The sequence below is a fragment of the Bos indicus x Bos taurus genome, chromosome 15 (assembly GCF_003369695.1).
Source record: "Bos indicus x Bos taurus breed Angus x Brahman F1 hybrid chromosome 15, Bos_hybrid_MaternalHap_v2.0, whole genome shotgun sequence".
Taxonomy (NCBI): Eukaryota; Metazoa; Chordata; class Mammalia; order Artiodactyla; family Bovidae; genus Bos; species Bos indicus x Bos taurus.
Genome location: NC_040090.1, coordinates 41,382,334 through 41,402,408, shown reverse-complemented (window position 1 = coordinate 41,402,408; position 20,075 = coordinate 41,382,334). Strand labels below are relative to the sequence as shown.

General features: G+C 52.1%; 1 long non-coding RNA gene across 2 annotated transcripts in view; it reads right to left on the bottom strand.

The window, feature by feature from the left end:
- Positions 1 to 19,244, bottom strand: part of LOC113905669 — a 57,823-nt gene extending 38,579 nt beyond the window's left edge. The window contains exon 1 of one of the 2 annotated variants that reach the window (XR_003514701.1): positions 19,058 to 19,244. This is a non-coding gene — a long non-coding RNA (uncharacterized LOC113905669). Of the gene's footprint in view, positions 1 to 11,401; positions 11,810 to 19,057 lie in introns of those variants that run through there. The other variant, XR_003514700.1, reaches the window with a different exon arrangement.
- Between the last annotated feature and the right edge of the window lie 831 nt (positions 19,245 to 20,075).

The following is a 20,075-nucleotide window of genomic DNA, read 5'->3' as shown; positions in this document are numbered from 1 at the left end:
CTTTAGGTCTCTGTCATACAGCTACTGCCCACCCGCAGCTCGTAGGCATGTACCAAACCAACCCATCCATAAACCAAGCTCAGGCTTGTCCCTCCTCTTCCAGCTGGTTATGCAGGACCTCCATGTGGCCGTAGGTGCAAGTCAGGGGCCGGGCCCGGCTGCGTCCTCATGCGGTCTCCTGGTGCGCTCCGGCCCCACTCAGGCTCGGCTGCAGAGGGAGCGTTTTCCTCTTACGCTGGTCTACTGCCAGGCCCATCCGACTCAATGAACTGACACATCCAACACACCCCAACTCAGACTGGGCGGTTTGAGATGCCTCCTGTGATCTGACGTTCTGTCTCTACCAGAGCCTAGTAACAGGCCAGAAACTGTTTCTCAAAAGGTTTATAATCGGGGACTTCCCTGGTGGCCCAGGGGTTAAGAATCCTGTTTGCAATGCAAGTGACACTGGTTTGATCCCTGGTCTAGGAAGATCTCACATGCCACAGAGCAACCAGGCACGTGCATCATGACTATTGAGACCGTGCTCTACAAGAGAAACCACCGCAGTGAGAAGCCGGGGCACCATCGCAAAGAGCAGCCGCCACTCAGCACAAGCAGAGAAAGCTCACCTGCAGCAACAGAGACCCAGTGCGGCCAAAACATAATAAAGCTTCTAAAATTTATTTTTCAAAGGTGTGTAATCCTCTGTCCCTGATAGTGCAGCCTGCTGCAGCATCCCCGGGACTCTCCATAAGCCCCATACCACATCTTTTCCCTTTCCCACTACTGACGCTTCCAGCACCAGAGAGTCTGCCAAATGGTATGACCCAACGCAGGACTGCACTGCAGCCTGGACCTTCTGAGTGCCTGGTCCTGTTAGGGGACCCACCAGCGGCCGGCAGCCTTCCATCTCTCCCAGAGTAAGGTGCTGTCTCTAACCAAGAGCAACCTTCCACCAAGGGTAGCCAGGCCCTGTGCTGTCTTCACTGTAAAAGATACAAGATACACCTGTTTCTTTTACTTGGGAGGGGATATCCTTGCATACCCCTGGCTGCTGAGCCCCTTACAAACCACTGGAGTGTCAGGCCCCTGAGTCTTCGCAGGTTTCTATGCCTTGCTCTACACAGCGTGTGACCTCGCCACGGCCTCCAGCACAGAGGCGCCTCTTGCTCATCCTGTCTCACCACCACGGTGTCACTGATGTAATGGATCACTGTGATACTCACATGGCTCTCATCTCTGGGGATTATATTATGACAAAGGGCAAGACAGTTAATGTAGCCCCGAGGTGAAACTGTAAATGAATATTGTTGTTCATCTCATGTGAACGTGAACTGTTTCTGATCCTCTTTTCAAATTGGAATGGAAAAGAAGGCATTTGCCAAATGACCGCAAAGTGCATACCTAAAGCCTTATGAATCTGCTCTAGGAATGGTTCCACAGGCACAGCAGCTGCAAACAGAGCTATCACTTGGTGAAGCCTGCAGTCTTCTTCCAGGATCTGGTCAACTTCTGCAAAGGTCAGACTGGTGAATTAAATGGAGAGATGGTAGGACCGCCACCCATTCGTCCTTTAAGTTGTTAACGGTGGCATTTGTTTCTGCCATCACCCCTGGGATGAGGTGTTGTTTTTTTATCTATTACCTTGAGCAGGATGAGGGAACAAGGAGAAGGCAATTTCAGAAGTTTCCACTTAGCTTTCTCTGCTGTGACAGCTCCTGCCCACTAGGCCAGGTACCCAGAGTGGGGTCCAGAGCACGTGAATTCTAATTAAACACTGCATGGGTCGTGGACCCAGTGCAAGCCCAGTTGTAGCCAGGATTCCACTTGTTCCCTGACCTCCATGGGCCCCACTCTGACAAATAGCCTGCGAGATGCCTGGAGCCTCCAAGTGTTAATATGACTCAAAACCTGCCTGGTGGCCCCCTTTCTCTAGTGAACAGTCACTCAAATAAATGGCTATAAACCTTTGGGGAAAACTGAAGGAATCATGATGATACATACTGATGGCTGTTTTGCAGGGTCCTTCTTCCTAGAGCCCTGGCCGCCTCTTCAGGAGACGGCTTCCATGTCTGAAAACAGGCTCGGGTCTGGGAACTGAGTAGGGACCCTGACTTTCTGCTGCCCCGCTCCTGCTCCTCCATTCCTGTCTGCTTCCCCGGCTGATAACGTTAAGCAGAACCTATTGGCTGCCCATCCATTTGGCCCCTGGGGATACCATGCTCGATACACTTGTCCACTTGCCTGGCCCTCTGTCCTTGCCTGTCCATACTGGCCTTACATAATACATCACTCCAAGTGGCCACTTTCTTCAGCTGTCATGAATTTCTTCTCTACTGTCTGCCAGGGAAACTTGGGTATTTCCACTCTGTTGAGTGCTGGCTGTGACTTTTTCCAAAAGGCTTCTAGGAGCGTCTGCTCCACCCCCTGGCATCCTAGCTAGGGTATGAAATTCTATGTCTGAAGAACGTGCCCTCACGTCAATGGATTCTGGCTGATCCAGTCTTCCATTCCAGCTGCCTCAAACACTCGCAAATCCAATCCCAGGAAATCCCCCTGCCTTCTGCCAGTACCCACCCTGGTTCTTATTCTTTCCTAGGGTAGTTTCCTTCCCCCTTATCAGGCCCAGCATGTCCCCAGCCAGATTCTTCTGGAATTCCACCCTCATCATTGTCCTTAGCAGACAGGAGAGGAAGCAGGTGCTGCTCCTGGGAGGGGACCGGCTGCCCTGTGGAAGCGAGGCCTCAGTGGCATCTTTCAGTGCAGGGGAGGTGGGAGTTTTCCCAAGGAAGTGTGGGCCACACCTGCCAGCCCAGAGGGTCAGGGAGGCTGCAGCTTCAGTGACCTCAGGGTGCCACATTTACCCAGTACAGCCTGACCCCCATACAACTACCTTGGCCGAGTGCTCAGTCTCATCCGGAGCTCTGCAACTCTCTTTGTCCTTACCTGCCACTCCACCACAGCTGTCCCCCACTGCTAGAGGCAAGGGCCTCTTTGTAGCCCCCCCACCTAGGCTGCGTGCTGTCCCCCTCACCCACGAGCTGCTTGTTGGGGGCTCACAGTCCCTCTTCCTCCCTTTGCGGGCCATCAGGACAAGTGAGAAGCAAGCGGCCCATCTTTTGAAGGCACTCTTCCCCCCATATTTTTCAAATTCCTGAATTATCACACCTGCCACAGAGTTCATCTCTAGGAAACTTCCCTGGGTTCTCACCAGTGAAATTTCTAGCATTTGAGCTACTACCAGCTCCAGGGACCATGTGGGGTCCCCACCAACCAGGATGGCATCCTCCTCCCCATCTCCTCTGTGTGAGACATTTCCAGTGAGAAGTAGGTAGGGAGTCAGGGGAGCTGGGAGAGACACCAAACTGATGGAGGTCTGAACCCTACCAGGGAGAGACAGGAGCACAGAGGGAGAGTAGAAGAGTCTAAGGTGGCAGTTTAGGCCTAAGACAGCAACAAGTCCAGTGGGGAATCCTCATGCCAGGACTGCCTGTCAAGGGCAGCCCGCAGGCCTGGGAGCAAACAGCGGTGGGTGTGAGCACAGTGGCAGAGGCCAGCCTGAAACTCAAGAGATGCATTTTCATGGCCACCACCAAAGGTCCAGGACTGGTCTCTCTCAGCATCCCAGACTCGAAGGAACTAAGGTGTCAGCCTTGCTGACCCGAGGTCAGGGTACACTGAGCTTCTGCTCTGCCACTAACTAGCTCTTTGGCCTTGGGTGGGTCCTAACTTCTCTGAGCTTTATCTTCCTCACCTATCAAATGGGAGGAAAAACTGTGATGTCAAAATACCCAACACAAAACGGATTCTCCATAAGCTGTTGGCTGAATCAGATTTATTCAACAAATATGTAATAAGCACCTAGGGCCAGCTGGCCAGTGTCCTGCTCCAGAGGGGCATGCAGATCAATCAGACCCAGCACAGGCCCAAAGAGGTCACAAGTGACAGAAGGGGCAGAGCATATCTGACACAGAACAATGTCATCCCCGCCCTCATCCCCAGGACTTGCCAACAAGCTATGCAGCGTGGCAAAGGAGAATTACAGTTGCAGATGGAATTAAGGCTACCCATCAACTGACCTCCAGAGACCAGCCCAGATGGGCCCCATATCATCACAAGAGTCCTTACATGCAGAAGAGGGAGGCAGAAGCGAACGTCAGAGTGACGTGATCTAAGAAAGACTCACTCAGCCATCGCTGGCTTCGAAGACAGAAGGGGCCATGAGCCACGGAACGTGGGCAGCCCCCAAAAGCCGGGAGTACCTCCAAAAGGGATACAGCCCTGCTGACGCCTTCATTTTAGCCCAGTGAGACCCACTCTGGACTCTGACCTCCAGAAGTGTAAGATAATAAGTCTGCTGTTTTAAGCCACTAAGTTTGTAGTGATTTGTTACAACAGCAACAGAAAATTAATATAGCATCCTACAGATAAAGTACCATGATACAAGTCATGATAGGTGTGTGCAAGGCACCAGCACCCAGCACAGGCTAGGCTGGGAAAGGAGTCGCTGTAAGGGGAGCACTTACACACAAACGCAGCCACGCACACACAGACAACAGGCGGCGGCTGCATGTTCATACCTGTACACTTGCACGAGCACACACCCACTTTTACATGCAGATGCTGTCTGACATGGGCCCACCCATTGCCTCTGTCAACATCTGAATTTCCTGGTGGCAGCTGAGTTTAGCAGGTGAGGCTGAGGGTTCCTTGCATGACCACATTGCTTGAGCCTCACCAGACAGAAGTCATGTCTCTGCCCAGGGCCTCAGTATGTGAGGTACCAGAGTCAGTCCTGATAAGGGGCACACTCCCCCATATCTCCAGACGTAGGATGGAACCGACTACGAGTAGACCCATCACCCCAAAGCACTGTGTGCCCACCTTTCAGGCATTCCAAAAGCATTCATGGATGTTTGCTGTTCTGATTACTCTAGACTCCAAGTAAAATAATCCATTCCCCAGACCTGAAAGATTTGATGTCTAGTGTGATCAGAGTTGTGATGGGATGGGGACAGCTAGAAGCCCAGAGACAGATGGGAGGGGAGCCCAGTCCAGCCCTGGGGATCCGAGAAGACTTCCCTGAATAAGTGACATTTATGCTGAGTCCAGGGATGCGCGGAGGTGCGCGGAGGAGGGCAGGGAAGGCAGTTAGGCCAGGCTGGGATGCGTATTTAGAAAGATCTCTCTGGTGAAGAGTGCATGGGGGAGAGTGAGGAGGGAGGGCGGCTGGAGGCCACCGTGGCTGTTCAGACTTGAGAAGGCAGCGCGGCTGCGTAGATACAGAAGCCTCGGAGACAGGCCTGAGGTGGCATTTGTAGAACTTGGGGCCTGACTGGTGGACAGAGGGGATGGAGGGACAGTCTGGTCAAGTGGATGCCTGGGACACCTTACAAGGTCCCAGTCTCACAGTCAAGTGCTGAGAGCGGGGAAAGGATGGCTAGGCGGACAGCGGAGGCCTTGGCCTAGCCTCCCCAGATACTCCCTGGGGGTGGTGGGCGATGTGGATAGAGGGCACAGGCAACACTTCCGAGCCTTGGGAGGGGGTGTGTCTCACAGCATCCGGCAGGAGACCCTCTGTCCAAGGCACAGACCCTCCATACGAGCTGATGGAAAGAGAGAACGGCAGTGGTCCCTCTCTGTTTTGCAGTTTAGAAAGGTTACCTGACCTGCCTGAGGTCACACAGTGGCATCCGACGGGCCAGGTTTGCACCCGGGCTCGTGTGACTGTGTCCGGGGCCAATCCTACCTGGACATCATACTTCAGCTGGGCCAGGACCTGTGACCTCTGCCTCCCACTGGGCCTGGTCAGGCCACTCAAGGCCAGGAACATGGCCTCATCCTCCTGGGGCTGGGCCAGGGCGTAGAGTCCCATCCGTGGTGGGGATGGGCTGGGGTCCTCCACGGGAAGGAGAGGTGGGCCCTCAGCTGACGCAGGCCCCCCGGCCTGCTCCACACGGGCCACCCAACCCCCAGCAAGACTATACGGGAAGCAAGCCCCCCATGTGGAAGCAAGGGTTCCCACCTCCCTCCAGGAGGAGCACAGACCGAGCCTGCTTGCCTGCCCACCCTTCTCCGTCACACAACTTAGCAATGCAGGGCCTTCCAGGAAACTGGTGGGCCTGGCCAGAAAAAACAGCTCCAGGGCTTAGAATCAGGATGCTCCTGCGATCCTGCTGAGATCTGGTCCTGTCTGAGCCTCTGTTTCCTCGTCTGAAATATGAGGTTGGGCTCCTTTACCCTGGAGCTCTAGCAGCTGCGATGGTCTCCCGCCGCTGCTCTCCCGCCTCTGGCCCCATCCCAGTCTAAGGCTCGGACGGCAGAGGCCTGGTCCCTGCAGAGGGCCCCCGCCTCTGGCCTCAGCACGTCCACCTCCTCACTCCCCGCGGGCCCCCCGAGGTTCGGCGTGGGCCCCCGCCAGAGGAATGTGAGCCATTCCCGGCATCTCCTCCCCTGCGGCCAGCTCGGAGAGAGGCTGGGGCCTCTGGGCCACTCTGACAGGAAATTAGCTGGGCCTGGCCTTCCCCACTACCAGCTGCTCCGCTGACCCTGACCCTGTGTTTTCCGAAACCTGATACTGCAAATTTCACAGCCTCTTCTCCTGGCGGAGCTCTGGGTCTAACAGGCCTCCAGCCTACACTCGGGTCTGCCTTCCTGCCCAGGGACAGGGCCGCCTGGACTCCAGCCCCTGCTGTGACCCCAAGCCAGCCCCACCCTCCCCAGGAGAGGCCTCTACCCTCTCTGCGTGGTGGGGGTGGGGGGGGCTTCTCTGACTCTCCTCCCGAGCAGCCGGTCCCCTGCCTCTGCGAACCCAGCAGGGACACAGGTGGGGAACATGGTGATGGGGAAGGGTCCTCACCCTCTTCCCCAGAGGCAGAGCGGTAAAGAATTCGTCTGCAATGCAGGAGACCTGGGTTCAATCCCTGGATTGGGAAGATCCCCTGGAGAAGGGAATGGCAACCCACTCCAGTTTTCTTGCCTGGAGAATTTCATGAACAGAGGAACCTGGCCGGCTACAGTCCATGGGGTTGCAAAGAGTCAGACATGATTGAGTGACACACACACACACACCTCACCCTCTTGCTAGGAGCTTTCGTTTTGCTCTTTTGTAGAAGGATTCGGAAAGGAAACCAATAAAACACACCTGAGAAGGCAATGGCACCCCACTCCAGTACTCTTGCCTGGAAAATCCCATGGACGGAGGAGCCTGGTAGGCTGCAGTCCCATGGGGTTCGCTAAGAGTCAGACACGACTGAGCGACTTCACTTTCACTTTTCACTTTCATGCGTTGGAGGAGGAAATGGCAACCCACTCCAGTGTTCTTGCCTGGAGAATCCCAGGGACGGGGGAGCCTGGTGGGCTGCCGTCTATGGGGTCGCACAGCGTTGGACACGACTGAAGCGACTTAGCAGCAGCAAACCATCAAAAAAAAAAAAAAAAGGCAGAACCCATACACGGAGTAGCTGTAACAGGGAAAACAGGCTGGAGGCTGGTAAGAGAGGATGTGGAGAGCCACTCTGGAGGCTGCTGTGGTCTAGGGAAGGGTGACGGCGGCCGCAAAAGACAACTTCCTACTTCAGAAGAAGCAACTCCATCTTCAGTCACCCTGGCCAAAAAGTCTAGGTTCGTCCTTGAAAGAATTTTCTTCTCTCTCTCACCTACAGCCCATCCATCAGCAAATCTTGATTACTCTGCCATCAAAATACATCCTCAACTGGACAACCCGTCACCACCTTTGCCACTGCCGCGCTGGGTGAGCTCCCCCTGGGTTTCTGCAGGAGCCTCCTAACTGGGCTCCCTGCTTCCACCTTGGACCCTGTTAGTCTGTTCCCAACACGGAAGCCAGAGCGGCCTTTGAAACCACAGAAGAGCGTTGCTTCTCTGTCGAACACCCTCCAGCCTTCTCCTCTTGGAGTAAAAGCTCAAGTCCTAATCACGGCTTCCAAAACCCTGTTGCTCTGTCCCTCTGACCCCATCTCCTACCTCCGTACCCCTGTCCACTCTGCATCGGCCACACTGGACTCACTGATGCTGCTCAAACGTGCAGAGAAGTCCTGCCTCCGGGCCACCACGCTCGCCATTCCCTCTTCCTAGAAACACTCTTGCCCCAGCGATCTTCAGGGCTCACCCTCACTCTATTCACATCTCTGCTCAAATACTCCCTGATGGGAGACTTCCTGAGCCCCCTGGGCAGGCACCCCAACCCCCTAGCCCTCACGGTCGTCCCACAGCATTAACCACCTGGCACGTAACTGCTTCACGTCTGTCTCTCCCTTCAGAAAGCACACTTCCAGAGGGCAGTAACTTTTTGTTCCCAGTCTATTTTTCAGCACATAGAAGCTTTGCTGAGTACAAACAGGCACATAACCAGTCACTTGATAAAAACACCTGTGGGGACTTCCCTCACAGCCCAGTGGTTAAGACTTAGCCTTCCAATGCAGGGGGTGCAGGTTCGATCCCTGGTAAGAGCCCACATGCCTCAAGGCCCAAAAACCAAAACACGAAACAGAAGCAATATTGTACCATATTCAATAAAGACTTTAAAAATAGGTCACATAAAAAAAAGAGCAAACATCTTGTGGAAGGAAGGAAGGCTCAAGGACGGCTGAGGACAACTGCTGGGCCATGAGGCAGAAAACCAGGCCAGGCAGGAGAAGGCAGAGGGAGGGGCCGCAGGGCAGGCGCGGCCAGACCTGAGAGCTGCCTGGGACAGGGAGGAGCCACCTTCCCGAGGCCCGGCCCCCAGCGAAGTGTGTCCAAGGGGCCTCGCACTCACCCTCACCCCCTTCCTGATGACACGTGGCGGGGTTGGGGTTGTCCTTTACAACCAATACCGCCTTGACTTCCAACCCCCCACCCATCCACGTCTCCACGCCTACTGCTAGCCCCATGAGCATCCCAAGCTCTAATCATTTGTCTACAAATCAAACAGTCCCTGGGCCCCTCCATTCCTATAAGCATCCATCAGCCTAGCATCCATGAACCCGCCCTTTAGCACGTAACCAATGCCCTCGTCCTACGTCAGCCTTTCGAAACACACATGGCAAAGCAGGAGCAGGTTATGAAAGGGTCTTGAGCACCAGACTAAGGCAAGCCACCTTTATTGCTAAACAGCAGGAAGCTATGGAAGGCTTCTGAGCAGAGGAGTTACAGAATCACATCTATATTTCAGACAAAGAAAGCTGGCAGCTATGAACAAGATGGACTTGAGGGGGTAGTCAAGGCAGAAAGATCAGTTAGGGTAATATTGCAATATCCTAGATGATGAAATAGGGCAGAGGCACAGCCTCTAGGGAAGGAAGAGTCAAGCTGCAGATGGGAACCGCCCTGCAAGCAGGCCTGTCCAGATGGGGGGCCATCTAAGAGGCCTTGGCTTGACACCCACCAATGGACCTAAGCACGGTGCTTCCCCATCCTCAAGTGGGGCTGTGCCTTCTGCACATCTGGCCCAAGACATCCCAGATAGGTGGTTCCCAGGGGCCTGCCTCAGAAGTTGTCCTTTCTGGGCCCACCACACAGTCCTCAACCCTCCAGCTCAAGCCACTGACACTTTGAGTACGCAGTCACCCACCAGCTCTAGTCTCACACTTCAGCCCTGGCTGTGGAAAGCTTGGGCCTCTTCTCTGTTAATTTTCTCCAACTCCTCAGAGGCTGGGCCTCAGGCCCAGTGAAGTCACAGTCTGGGAGGCAGCCCTGGCTCCCAGCCCTCCCACGGAGGCTATATTTGGAGCAGGACAACTCCCAGCAGACACACTTGGGACCCACCCTGCAGCGCAGCCCCAACCGATGGTACCAAGTTTCCAAGCAGTGTGGGTGTTGCTCACGTTTTCACTTGTTTGTTCATTCATTCATTCATTCGTTTATCCATTCCACAGATATTTATTGACCACCCCCCCAGCAGATTGTAGCAGGATAGAGGGTGGGCACGTACACGTGCATGCGTATATATGGGCACCATATATATGCGTATATATGGGTCTAAACAGGGAAGGCAGCACACACTCTGGGCACCCTCCCTCAGGGTTCAATGGCCTGGTGACTCAGAATCAGAGGCACGTGGTGTCTGCAGGCACCTGTGTGCGCGTGCATGCAGGCACGTGCTCTCTGAGGAGGCATCTATGACTCAGTCGCATCACGTCTGTGTGTACCTGCGCGTACCTGCGTGGATGTGTCTACGTGTGCAGGTGGGGCAGAGGCTCTGGCCCCCAGGGGATGGGGGAAATGGTTGTGACTGACTCAGCTGCATATGGTGACTGGGGTGCCCGCAGGCCAACTGTGACTTTATGCCCTTGCTCACTTGTCAAGTCAAATCACCCGTGTTAGGTGCAAATATTCTATAGGGAGAAGAAGAGGCCCTGAGCAGGAGACACTTAGCTGTCTGGGTACAGCCCCATCTGTCCCAGGGGTGCCCCACCTGCCCCTCCACTGAGGTACAGGGCCCCCCATCTCAACCCCTCTGGCCTGGCCTCCAGGAGGCTCGGTGGCCACGCCCCACATGGACTCTGCCAGCACCCTCATCCACCAGGCCCAGAGAGGCAGGACTGCCAGCTTAATCGTCTTCCTACCACACAAAAGCTCTTCTGTTTCCACCATGATGGCATCTTTCTCCAACACCCGAGCCCAGGCAGAGCTCAGCAAGAGAAACTGGGAACCTCTTCTGACCTCTGGGGCTCCAGACCCACCGCCTGGGCCACTGCCCTGCCCCCACCGCATCTCCTCATCTGCGTCCCTTGCCCTCTCTCTGCCTGGCTGTCTCTGCTTATCTGTCCCGGGTCTATCTTTGTCTCTTCTCCAGGCAGGCTGTCTGCAGCGGAGGCTCCCCAACAACAGAGGTGCTGACAGCGAGGGGGTGTGCGGAGGACACTCCGGGTCCTTTCTTGAGCCTTATCAGAAAAGTGAAGTGACTGCTCAGGGCTCAGGCTGGAATTTCGCCCTGGATGACCTTACTCGGCTTGCTGGGGCCTCCCTGGGGACAGCTGGGGTCAGGCCAGGCAGGAAACAGGCCCTTGCTTGTTGGCTGCTCCTCCTCCCTCCTCACCCACTCTCACCCAAGCCAGACGGCCGGCAGACTCCAGCCAAGCGTGTCCACAGAGGGCAGAGGGCTGCCCCTTTCTGAGATGCCTACAGCAACAGGGCCCAGGGCTGTTTGCCCCAGGGAGGGAGGCGGGGGGAATGGGGGAGCATGCATGACTAACGTGCCTCCAGGCGCCAACAGGGCCCTCCTTAGGGCCACCCCCCCAGGAGGAAATCCCCAGGGGCTGAGCCAGAAGCGGGGGTGCTCTCACCCTTCCCTCACGAGGCCCCCCGGCTGGCCAGCACTTGCCCGCACACGCACGTGCCAGGAATGACGGAGTGGCCCTGGAGCCTGGGCACCTGGGTTTTGTGTCCCCTTGGGCAACTGCTTAACTCTGAGCCTCACCTCCTTCATCGGTAAACTAGGAGAGCAGCGCTGAGTTCCCGGAGTGTTGAAGATAAAATGAGCTTGCGGCGGGGCTTGCTCCCTTGGGCCGCGGGACTGGGGGCTTCCTCCAACCCGGGCCCTCGCCCCGCCCGCGGGAGCCGGGGAGCAGCGCGCCTGGTCCGGCCGGGACGGTCCGCGGCGCACGCCTGCCCCCTGGCGGCCATGCGGATCCTCGCGGCCGGCACTAGGGCATTTTCCCGGCCCGCGGGCTCTGGGTGTGGGATTTTCCGGGGCAGGTTAGAGCGCAGGCAGGGAATTCTGAAGTTGGGGGTTTTCTAGCGTCTCCGTTCACATGAAGTTTCCCAGGGTTCGTTGGAAGAGAAGACTGGGATTGGCAGCACGGGAGTGGATGGTCCAGATTCCATGTATGCTGGTGTTAACTTTAAGAAGAAAGAAAGGGAAACGAGTCCCTAACCTCAGGATTGTTGTTTAGTCGCTCAGTCGTAGCCGATTCTTTGCAACCTCATGGACTGTAGCCCACCAGGCTCCTCTGTCTGTGGGATTCTCCAGGCAAGAATGCTGGAGTGGGTTGCCATTTCCTTCTCCAGGGGATCTTCCTGACCCAGGGATTGAACCCGAGTCTCCTGCAGTGGCAGGTGGATTCTTTCCCGCTAAGCAGGAGACCCGGGTTTGATCCCTGGGTTGGAAAGATCCTCTGGAGAAGGAAATGGCAACCCACTCTAGTACTCTTGCCTGGAAAATCCCACGGACGGAGGAGCCTGGTAGGCTACAGTCTATGGGGTCGCCAAGAGTCGGACACGACTGAACGACTTCACTTCACTTCAAGCCACCAAGGAAGCCCAACCTCAGGATAGGGTTAGGTGAAAGCCACCAATGAGAGGAGAATTGTGGTCAATCAGCTCTGATGGAGCCCAAGTGAAGTCGCTCAGGCGTGTCTGACTCTTTGCAACCCCCATGGACTGTAGCCTACCAGGCTTCTCCGTCCATGGGATTTTCCAGGCAAGAGTACTGGAGTGGGTTGCCAGATGGAGCCCAGGGGGACTATATTGGTGAGGCATTTGAGAACAAGGATTTCTTTCAGAAAAAGGCTATTTACAAGCCAGCTTTTATGAGGAGGACACCCGCCCTTCCCCAGCACTGGACTGGACTTTGGGAGTGTTCAGGGCTGAAATGCCGGAGGGAGCCGTACCCCACTGCTGTTGAAGGGGAACCAGGAAGAACATCCAGTGGTGATGGGGCTGCAGCCCTGGGTGAGTCCCCAGAAGGACATGGAGAACAGCTGTGGCCACCACAGAAAAAAGCTGTAATGACCATCAAGGAAGCCACATAAGCCCTGAAGGAAGAGCAGAGCCTGGGGGTCCTTGGTCTCTACCCCAGGCCCTTGAGATCCACCTCACAGCTGCTGGGGCCATCCGAGTGGTTGGTGTGGTGGGACGTGGGAGGCACCTTCACTGGAGGCCCTCACTCGTTCACTCAGAAGTGACACTGGCCTGTGGAGGGGGAGCCATGCAGGACTGACCCACCTCAGTCACCTGCAGGATTTTCCCAGAGCTTGCCACTCTGTCAACAAAATCCCCACTAGGGAGACCAGCTCTGGCCAAGATGGAAAGCCCCTCACCACAAGACTTTGTAACTAGATGCAGAGACAAAATGCCAGTCAGAGCATGTCTGTGAAGCTGAGAAACCCGAGAGGGCTGTGCGTCGCCTCACCAGTGAGAGGAGGGGCGTTGTGTGCACCCAGGTGTGACACCCTCAGGACACACCCCCTGTGAGAACACAGACCCCCGGCCCAGCTCACCTGAGGTGACTCCATCGCCTCACCAATGAGAGGGGGGGCGTTGTGTGCATCCAGGTGTGACACCCTCAGGACACACTCCCTGTGAGAACACAGACCCCCAGCCCAGCTCACCCGAGGTGACTCCGCAGGGAACTGTGATTAGGACCCAAGTCTGTATCATTCTGAAATTCAGGTCCTTTCCAACTCAGTACTTTTTTTTTTTTTTTTAAATATTGAAAAATCCTGCCCATTCATCAAAATCGTTAACATTGTACTTATTGATCTACCATCCTCATCAAATCTCATCATGATGCAATTTTCCTTCCATTTTGTAAATTTATTTTCAATTTCAAATATTTTCAATTTAAATTTATTTTCATTGCTTTACAATGTTGTGTTAGTATCTGGTGTACAACATGAATCAGCCATAAGTATACATGTATTCTCCTCCCTCTTGAGCCTCCAGTATTTAATTTTACAAATCTTAATAGGGTTATTCCTGGCAATACATTGTATTTAATATCTACCAAACTATGGATGAATCATTTGATATTTATATGCAAATGAACCTTTCCTAGTCTTTCTTTGCTTATTTATCCATCTAAGAAGGGGCCTGTATTATGGATCTTACACATTCCTAGAAATATGAAATGTCAGAATTATCCTACTATTTAAGGTAATAGCCACAGCATATATAGGTTGTATCTTACCATGAGGTTACAAATCCTTTTGAGGGGCAACAGTCATTACCAATCTCCTTTTCAGCAATTCCTTACATTGGCATTAACCAAGCCAAATGAATCTTGGGAGGATTCTCAGTTGACAAAAGCCACTCACCCTATTCATCACCTTCCACTTTATCCTCCCATTCATTATTGCCGCTTTAACAGTTCTTCACCCATTACTGTACATAAAACAGGCTCTAATAGTCCAACAGGGATCTCATCCTATATGGACAAAATGCCACTTCAGCTACACTAGACAATTAAAAATACCTCGGTTCTCTTGTAATCTTAGCTTCTAATCTTCAGTACTTGCCTCCTTACTAGTGTTGAATTATCACAGGGATAAAAATTGGTTAATTTTCCAATTTCTAATTCTTCTAGCAAACTCCTCTTGCCCAGTATTTCCTACCTGGGTAGTACCTGAGATGGGGAACATGAGCTCATTCAAGCTGCCATGACTTATCTACGGACCAAAGCAGTACACTGGACTGCACTGCAGCAGGGGTCATCAAGATGCTCTGGGGGTGTATTGCATACCTTCCAGTTTTCTTCATTTCTGAATTGAATTTTCTTTTCTTGATGTTGATCTCCTTCATATCACCTCAAGGTTTCGACTTGTGAAGGAACAAGTATGATGGGGATAGCAGTCTTGAAAGGAGATATTGTACATAAGCAGAAGGAAGAGCAAAGGACCTGCCCATTTAGATACTTTGCTGTAAGCGTCCAGGTTTGCTTCTCATAGGGAAATCTCACCCACCCGGCATGTTGGCTCCTAAGGAACCGCTGTTGTATGCAGCTCATCAAGCGTTGAACTCTATGTAGCCTTGTTGGGAATATGGGAAAGAAGCAAGCCGCAGAGTGGTCCCTTCAGTCTGGGGAAGATCTGGATGATTCTACGCAAGCGGAAACGACTTGAGATTTCTGTGTGGACACACCACTACCAGTCAGTCCATCTTCAGCTGACTGAATGCTGTCTAGTAGCCCTTCTCCAAGGCACGGGTGCGGTGTTCTGGTTTCACCACAGATTTTCTACTGATTTCATTTTTGGAATCTGCTTGTAGACTCCAGGTCCCTTTAGTTTCTTTGTATTACAACCTTTGTTTCTTTAAAAACACTTGTGTTTCATATTTAAAGCCCTGTATTAGTCAATGATTCTTATTTGAACCATTTGCCATTACGTAAAGATAAATACTTATTTGTGCTTTAAAACTCATGTAGGAAAGTCTTGGGGGAAAAAAAAGTAACATGAATAGAAAGACAAATCACTGATCACCCATGTGGTATCATTGGACAAAGGGCATCTACTGTCTAAGACAGACCTACTGTCTGAGAACTATAGTTCTTATACCAGTAACTAGCATTATTAAAAATAACCTCCTAAAATGAAGAGTCTTTGTAGTATATCTGTTATTTTATTCTTCTAAATCAGGGAAAGAAAATAACATATCTCCCTGTGATGCAAGTAAGAAGCTCCAGCTCTACCATCAGCACCCAAAACTGAAATTCTACTTAAATGAATCCCTAAACAACTTGTTTATGAGACAATAACAGTATCTTTAAGTACTTTTAGTATTAAAAAACAGTATCTTAAAAACTAATATTCCTATGTACATTGTGGATTATGTGACCTTCCACGTATATAAGTACACATGCTTTTTCATATGTAACATGTATAATCATGAATTAATTATCTACTGCATGTTCATGAGCATGTACATCAGCTTATTATTACAGAACACATTAAACAATTCCCATTAGATTCCAGTCCCTACAAATATTCACAGGGGTAATTAAATGATGATTATATAGGGCATAGATTTGTGTGTCTGTGTTTTATGTTGGAGTACAGTCAATTAACAATGTTGTAATAATTTCAGGTGGACAGCAAAGGGATTCAGTCATACATATAAATGTATCCATTCTCCCCCAAACTCCCCTTCCATCCAGGCTGCCCCATAACTTTGAACAGAGTTCCCTGTGCTATACAGCAGGTCCCGCTTGGCACTTGTGAAAGCCAAGCATTGACCAGTTAGAACCTCAGGCTGTGAGGGCAGCCACTGTAGAAAGAAGCCATTCATGCAGACCCTTTATCTTACAGCTAATAGTGCTGTGAGAACAGGGCCTTGGGGCTCGGGGATGAAATCTTCTACACCTTTTCTGGGTTCCGGGCATGCTCCCTGAGAAGAAATATTTCAGATGCATATGCCCTCCATGGGGGAGCAGACAGCCAAGGTTGGCAGCACTGTGCAGCTGCTAGGAGGAGGGGGTGGGCCTGGGCTCCAGAGCAGGTGGGCGAACAGGTGAGCATGGGGCTGGCAGCAGTCCTGGCAGCCCTGAAGATAGACTGTGGGCTTCAGTCCAGGGTGGGCCTGGTTGACACAGGAAGGGTAGCGACCTTGAGAACAGAGGAGGAAACAGAAACTGGGGCTCCAAGAAGACTGCTCTCAGAGACCCACTGTGGGCGAGACTGGCCAAGACGGTGGAAAAGAAAAGCCCTGAGCTCACCTCTCCCGGGTACACCGAAATCACAACGATCCACAGGACAACCGTCAATGGAAAAGACCAGAACCTGCCAGGAAAGACCTTCTACAGCCAAAGACACAAAGGAGAGTTGCTGGAGCTGCTCCAAGTCTTTGCTCAAAACCCATGCGTGAATCACCACCCTTTAGCAGGAGTGTCCTTGCTCACAACTGCCACCTCCCCCACCGTTAGCAGGAGGGGACATGAATCTAAGTGAAAGGGTCCAGAGATAAGAAATGAAACGACACACACCCAAAAAGAAAACCCCACAAAAATGGATATTTAAGTTTACAAGCTAAAAGCTCTCCTCCGATAATCCTACTCTTCCAGAATCTGGTAGAAAACCACGGTACTAGCTTATACCATCAGTTCAATTTACTCTAACTTCTGGGTTTCAACAATGAAACACTGACGGCAAATTTCAAACATGACTAGCTCCCAATTTACTGCCTCCATAGAGCTTCTATGTTTTCAACCAGTGTTCTGACGATAGGCTTTTATTCTGTTAAGAATATATTTTAGTGATATACCAACTTGGGTTGTATATCAAGATTTTATTTCGGTGACTGCCGGGAGCCACCACAGGAGATCCCAACCCATGCCAAAGGTCATGCGGAAGAGACCTGACAGGCAAAGGCGGATCAGGCCTCCAGGGACCCCCTGAATCTGCTCGAGCATCTACCCCAAAACCGAAATCTGTCTACTGTTTATTATATTATGCCTTTCACCAACTCTTCTGTCATTAACAGGGGGCTATCCCCGACCACCTTTCTCTGGAAAAAATCAACTTAGGGCTTTAGTTAATGGGCATGATAGGAGTATTTCAATTCAAACCCCTCTGTTAGCATTCTAGCTTGCCTGACAGGTTTATCCATACTCTCGCAATTAACACACATGATTATTCACAACTCCCCAACCTTGAAAGGCACGGGAAACCTAAACATTCTAAAAGTCCTAATGAGCACAGAGTCCTTTAAGGGATGAAAAATTATTAGAATAGATAGTATTGGTAAAGGGCTTCATTATTGGGCCAATGCTTGCTGCCAAGTTCCCATATCCCTTATCCACTGTGCACCTGGAAGTGCATTGGTTAACATAGCTGGAATGTAAGAAAAACAAGCAGCAGCCTTGGAATTAACCACATCAGACCTTTGAGCTAATTGGTTCTTTCTTTGTCGTAACTCACTGCACCTTTGCTCCGTGAGAATGTAACTCTGTTTAGTACTTTCTGAGGCTGGGAAAAATAAAGAAGAAACACTTTAAGGGAAAATAAGTTTTCTGGTTGAGCAGCGTTTATCAAAAAAGGGTCATAAAATGTCCACAGGCCTCCAAGGCCAGAAGATAATGTACACAACATTGTTTATGGGAAAGGTGTGCAGAAAAAATCCTGGTTTTGATAAACAGATGTAATGTTTGGGCTGACTCTGTATGACTTTGCATCTTTCATTTCCCTCTATGTACAAGTCAAGGTATAAAAGTTCCTTCTGAAAATAAAGTTATGGGCCTCGCTCACCGAAGCTTGGTCTCCCCGTGTCGTTCTTTTTTCCTTTTCCCTCCTTCTCTCTCTCTGTTCTTCTTTCAGAATGACTCGTTGGAACACAGGAGCTTCATTGGCTTTCTGTGTTTATCAAGGAAGATCAAGCCCTGCTCTCCGCTTGGCTATCCTTATTACCTAAGCCATCATCCTGAGGGTACCCCTGGATCCTGCTGGGGCTGGACCCTGGCAGGTGACATTTCAAAGATTGTTTTTTTAATCAGCCTTCTGGTGAAACTCTGTATTACTGAATAAGAAAAGCAAATTTTTAACGTTTAAAAAAAAAAAAGAAAAACCTAGATGGAACCAGCTAGCACCAAAGATGGTGCCGAGTCTGACCTCCAGCAGACCCTGAGTCTCATTATATGTTGAATTTACTACATTAGCATATTAAATAACACACCTACCAGTGGCCAAAACCAGACACCAAGGACCAAAAAGGGACGGTCAGGGGATGGCACCCCCACGGCCCCCTGCCCCTTCCCCACAGACTAAAGCACAGGCCTCCCCAGAGTCAGTCCCACTCCTCCTCCCTCTGTTGTTACTCTATAATTTAATCCCTCTTGCCAGGTGAGTGAGAAGTTGATTTGTGAACTTAATTCCTGCTTCTTCATTTTTTTGGCCACTGAGTAAAGCTTATGCTGTGTCAATTTCAACTTTGGTTTCATTGCTGGCTGCTTGAATCCCGACAGAAAAAGAACCCTACCCTGCCAAAGTCGAGAGCCTCAGCCAGGCTAGGCCCGAGTAGGGTCCACAGAACTTAATTCAACCAAAACAAGTAGGAGCAACAAACTCACGATATAATCAAACCCCATCAACCCGGGGTGGGGGCGACCCACAAACTGGAGAATAATTACATTGCAAAGATTCTCCCACAGGAGCAAGAGTTCTGAGCCCCAAATCAGGCCCCACAGCCCCAGGGGTCCAGCACTGGGAACAGGAGCCCCCCAAATATTTGGCTTTTGAAGAACCAGCGGGGCTTAACTGCAGGAGCCTCTTGGGACCAGGGAGACAGACTCCACTCTCAGAGGGCTCACAAAGTCGCATGCGAACCTGGGCAAAAGCAGTAATGTGATAGACACCTGGGCCAGACCTACCTGCTGGTCTTGGAGAGTCTCCTGGAAAGGCGGGGGCACAGCTGCCGCGCACCTTGAGGACAGACACTGGCAGCAGCCCTTCTTAGGAACTGTGTGGACGCTGGCGCTGGCTGAGGCTGAGGCTAGGGGACCGCATTTTGAAAATCTCCCTCCAGCTCATTAGCCTAACAACCTGCAGGTGCCTCAAGCCAAGCACCTAACTGGGCGGAGACATGGCCCAGCAAATGGGCTGCTTAAAGACCAAAGAGCCCACAGCTGCCTCCAGACTCGGCCCTGCCCACCATCGGGGCAGACACCAGAAGCAGAAAGCTGCAATGCCCCAACTGGGCCCTGGCTGGCCCTGTCTACTAGCAGACCACCGCAACCTTCAGGACACGCCAGGCCCCTTACCCAAGTGAGTCAGGAACTGCTTCCACCCCCCGCAAATGATCTAAAATGAACTCCAGTATCCCTGGCCCTCCAGCCAGACTCCAGGGACCAGCTCTGCCTGCCAGTAACGCCAAGCCCTGGCTTCACCTGCCAGTGGGTGGGCAGCAGCCCCAGAGCCTTTGGGACCCTGACTCTGTCCTTCAGTGAGTCAGCACTAGCCTGGGCCTCCTAGAAAAGAAGGAACAAGACAAAGCCCCAGAAGAACAACTAAGTGAGGGGGAGACAGGCAGAGTTAAGCGACCTCTGGGACATCAGGGGGCACCAGTACTCAGAGTGGCCCCAGGAGGAGAAAGGGCCTGAGAAAATACTTGAAGAGATAATAGCGGAAAACTTCCCGAACCTGGGAAAGGAGTCACCCAAGTCCAGGAAGTGCAGAGAAGCCCACACAGGATGAACTCAAAGAGGAACACCTAAGACACCCTGTAATCAAGAGACCCATCATGGACTGCAGAGTGTTGACTGCGGGCAAGAGGCTGGGGGACCTGGGACAGGAAATGAGAGATTTAGATGGGGAAGAAGGGCAGGATGCGGGGCTCAGGGCTGACTGGAGTGGGGGCTGCTAGACAAAGCTTCCGTCTCCCACTCATCA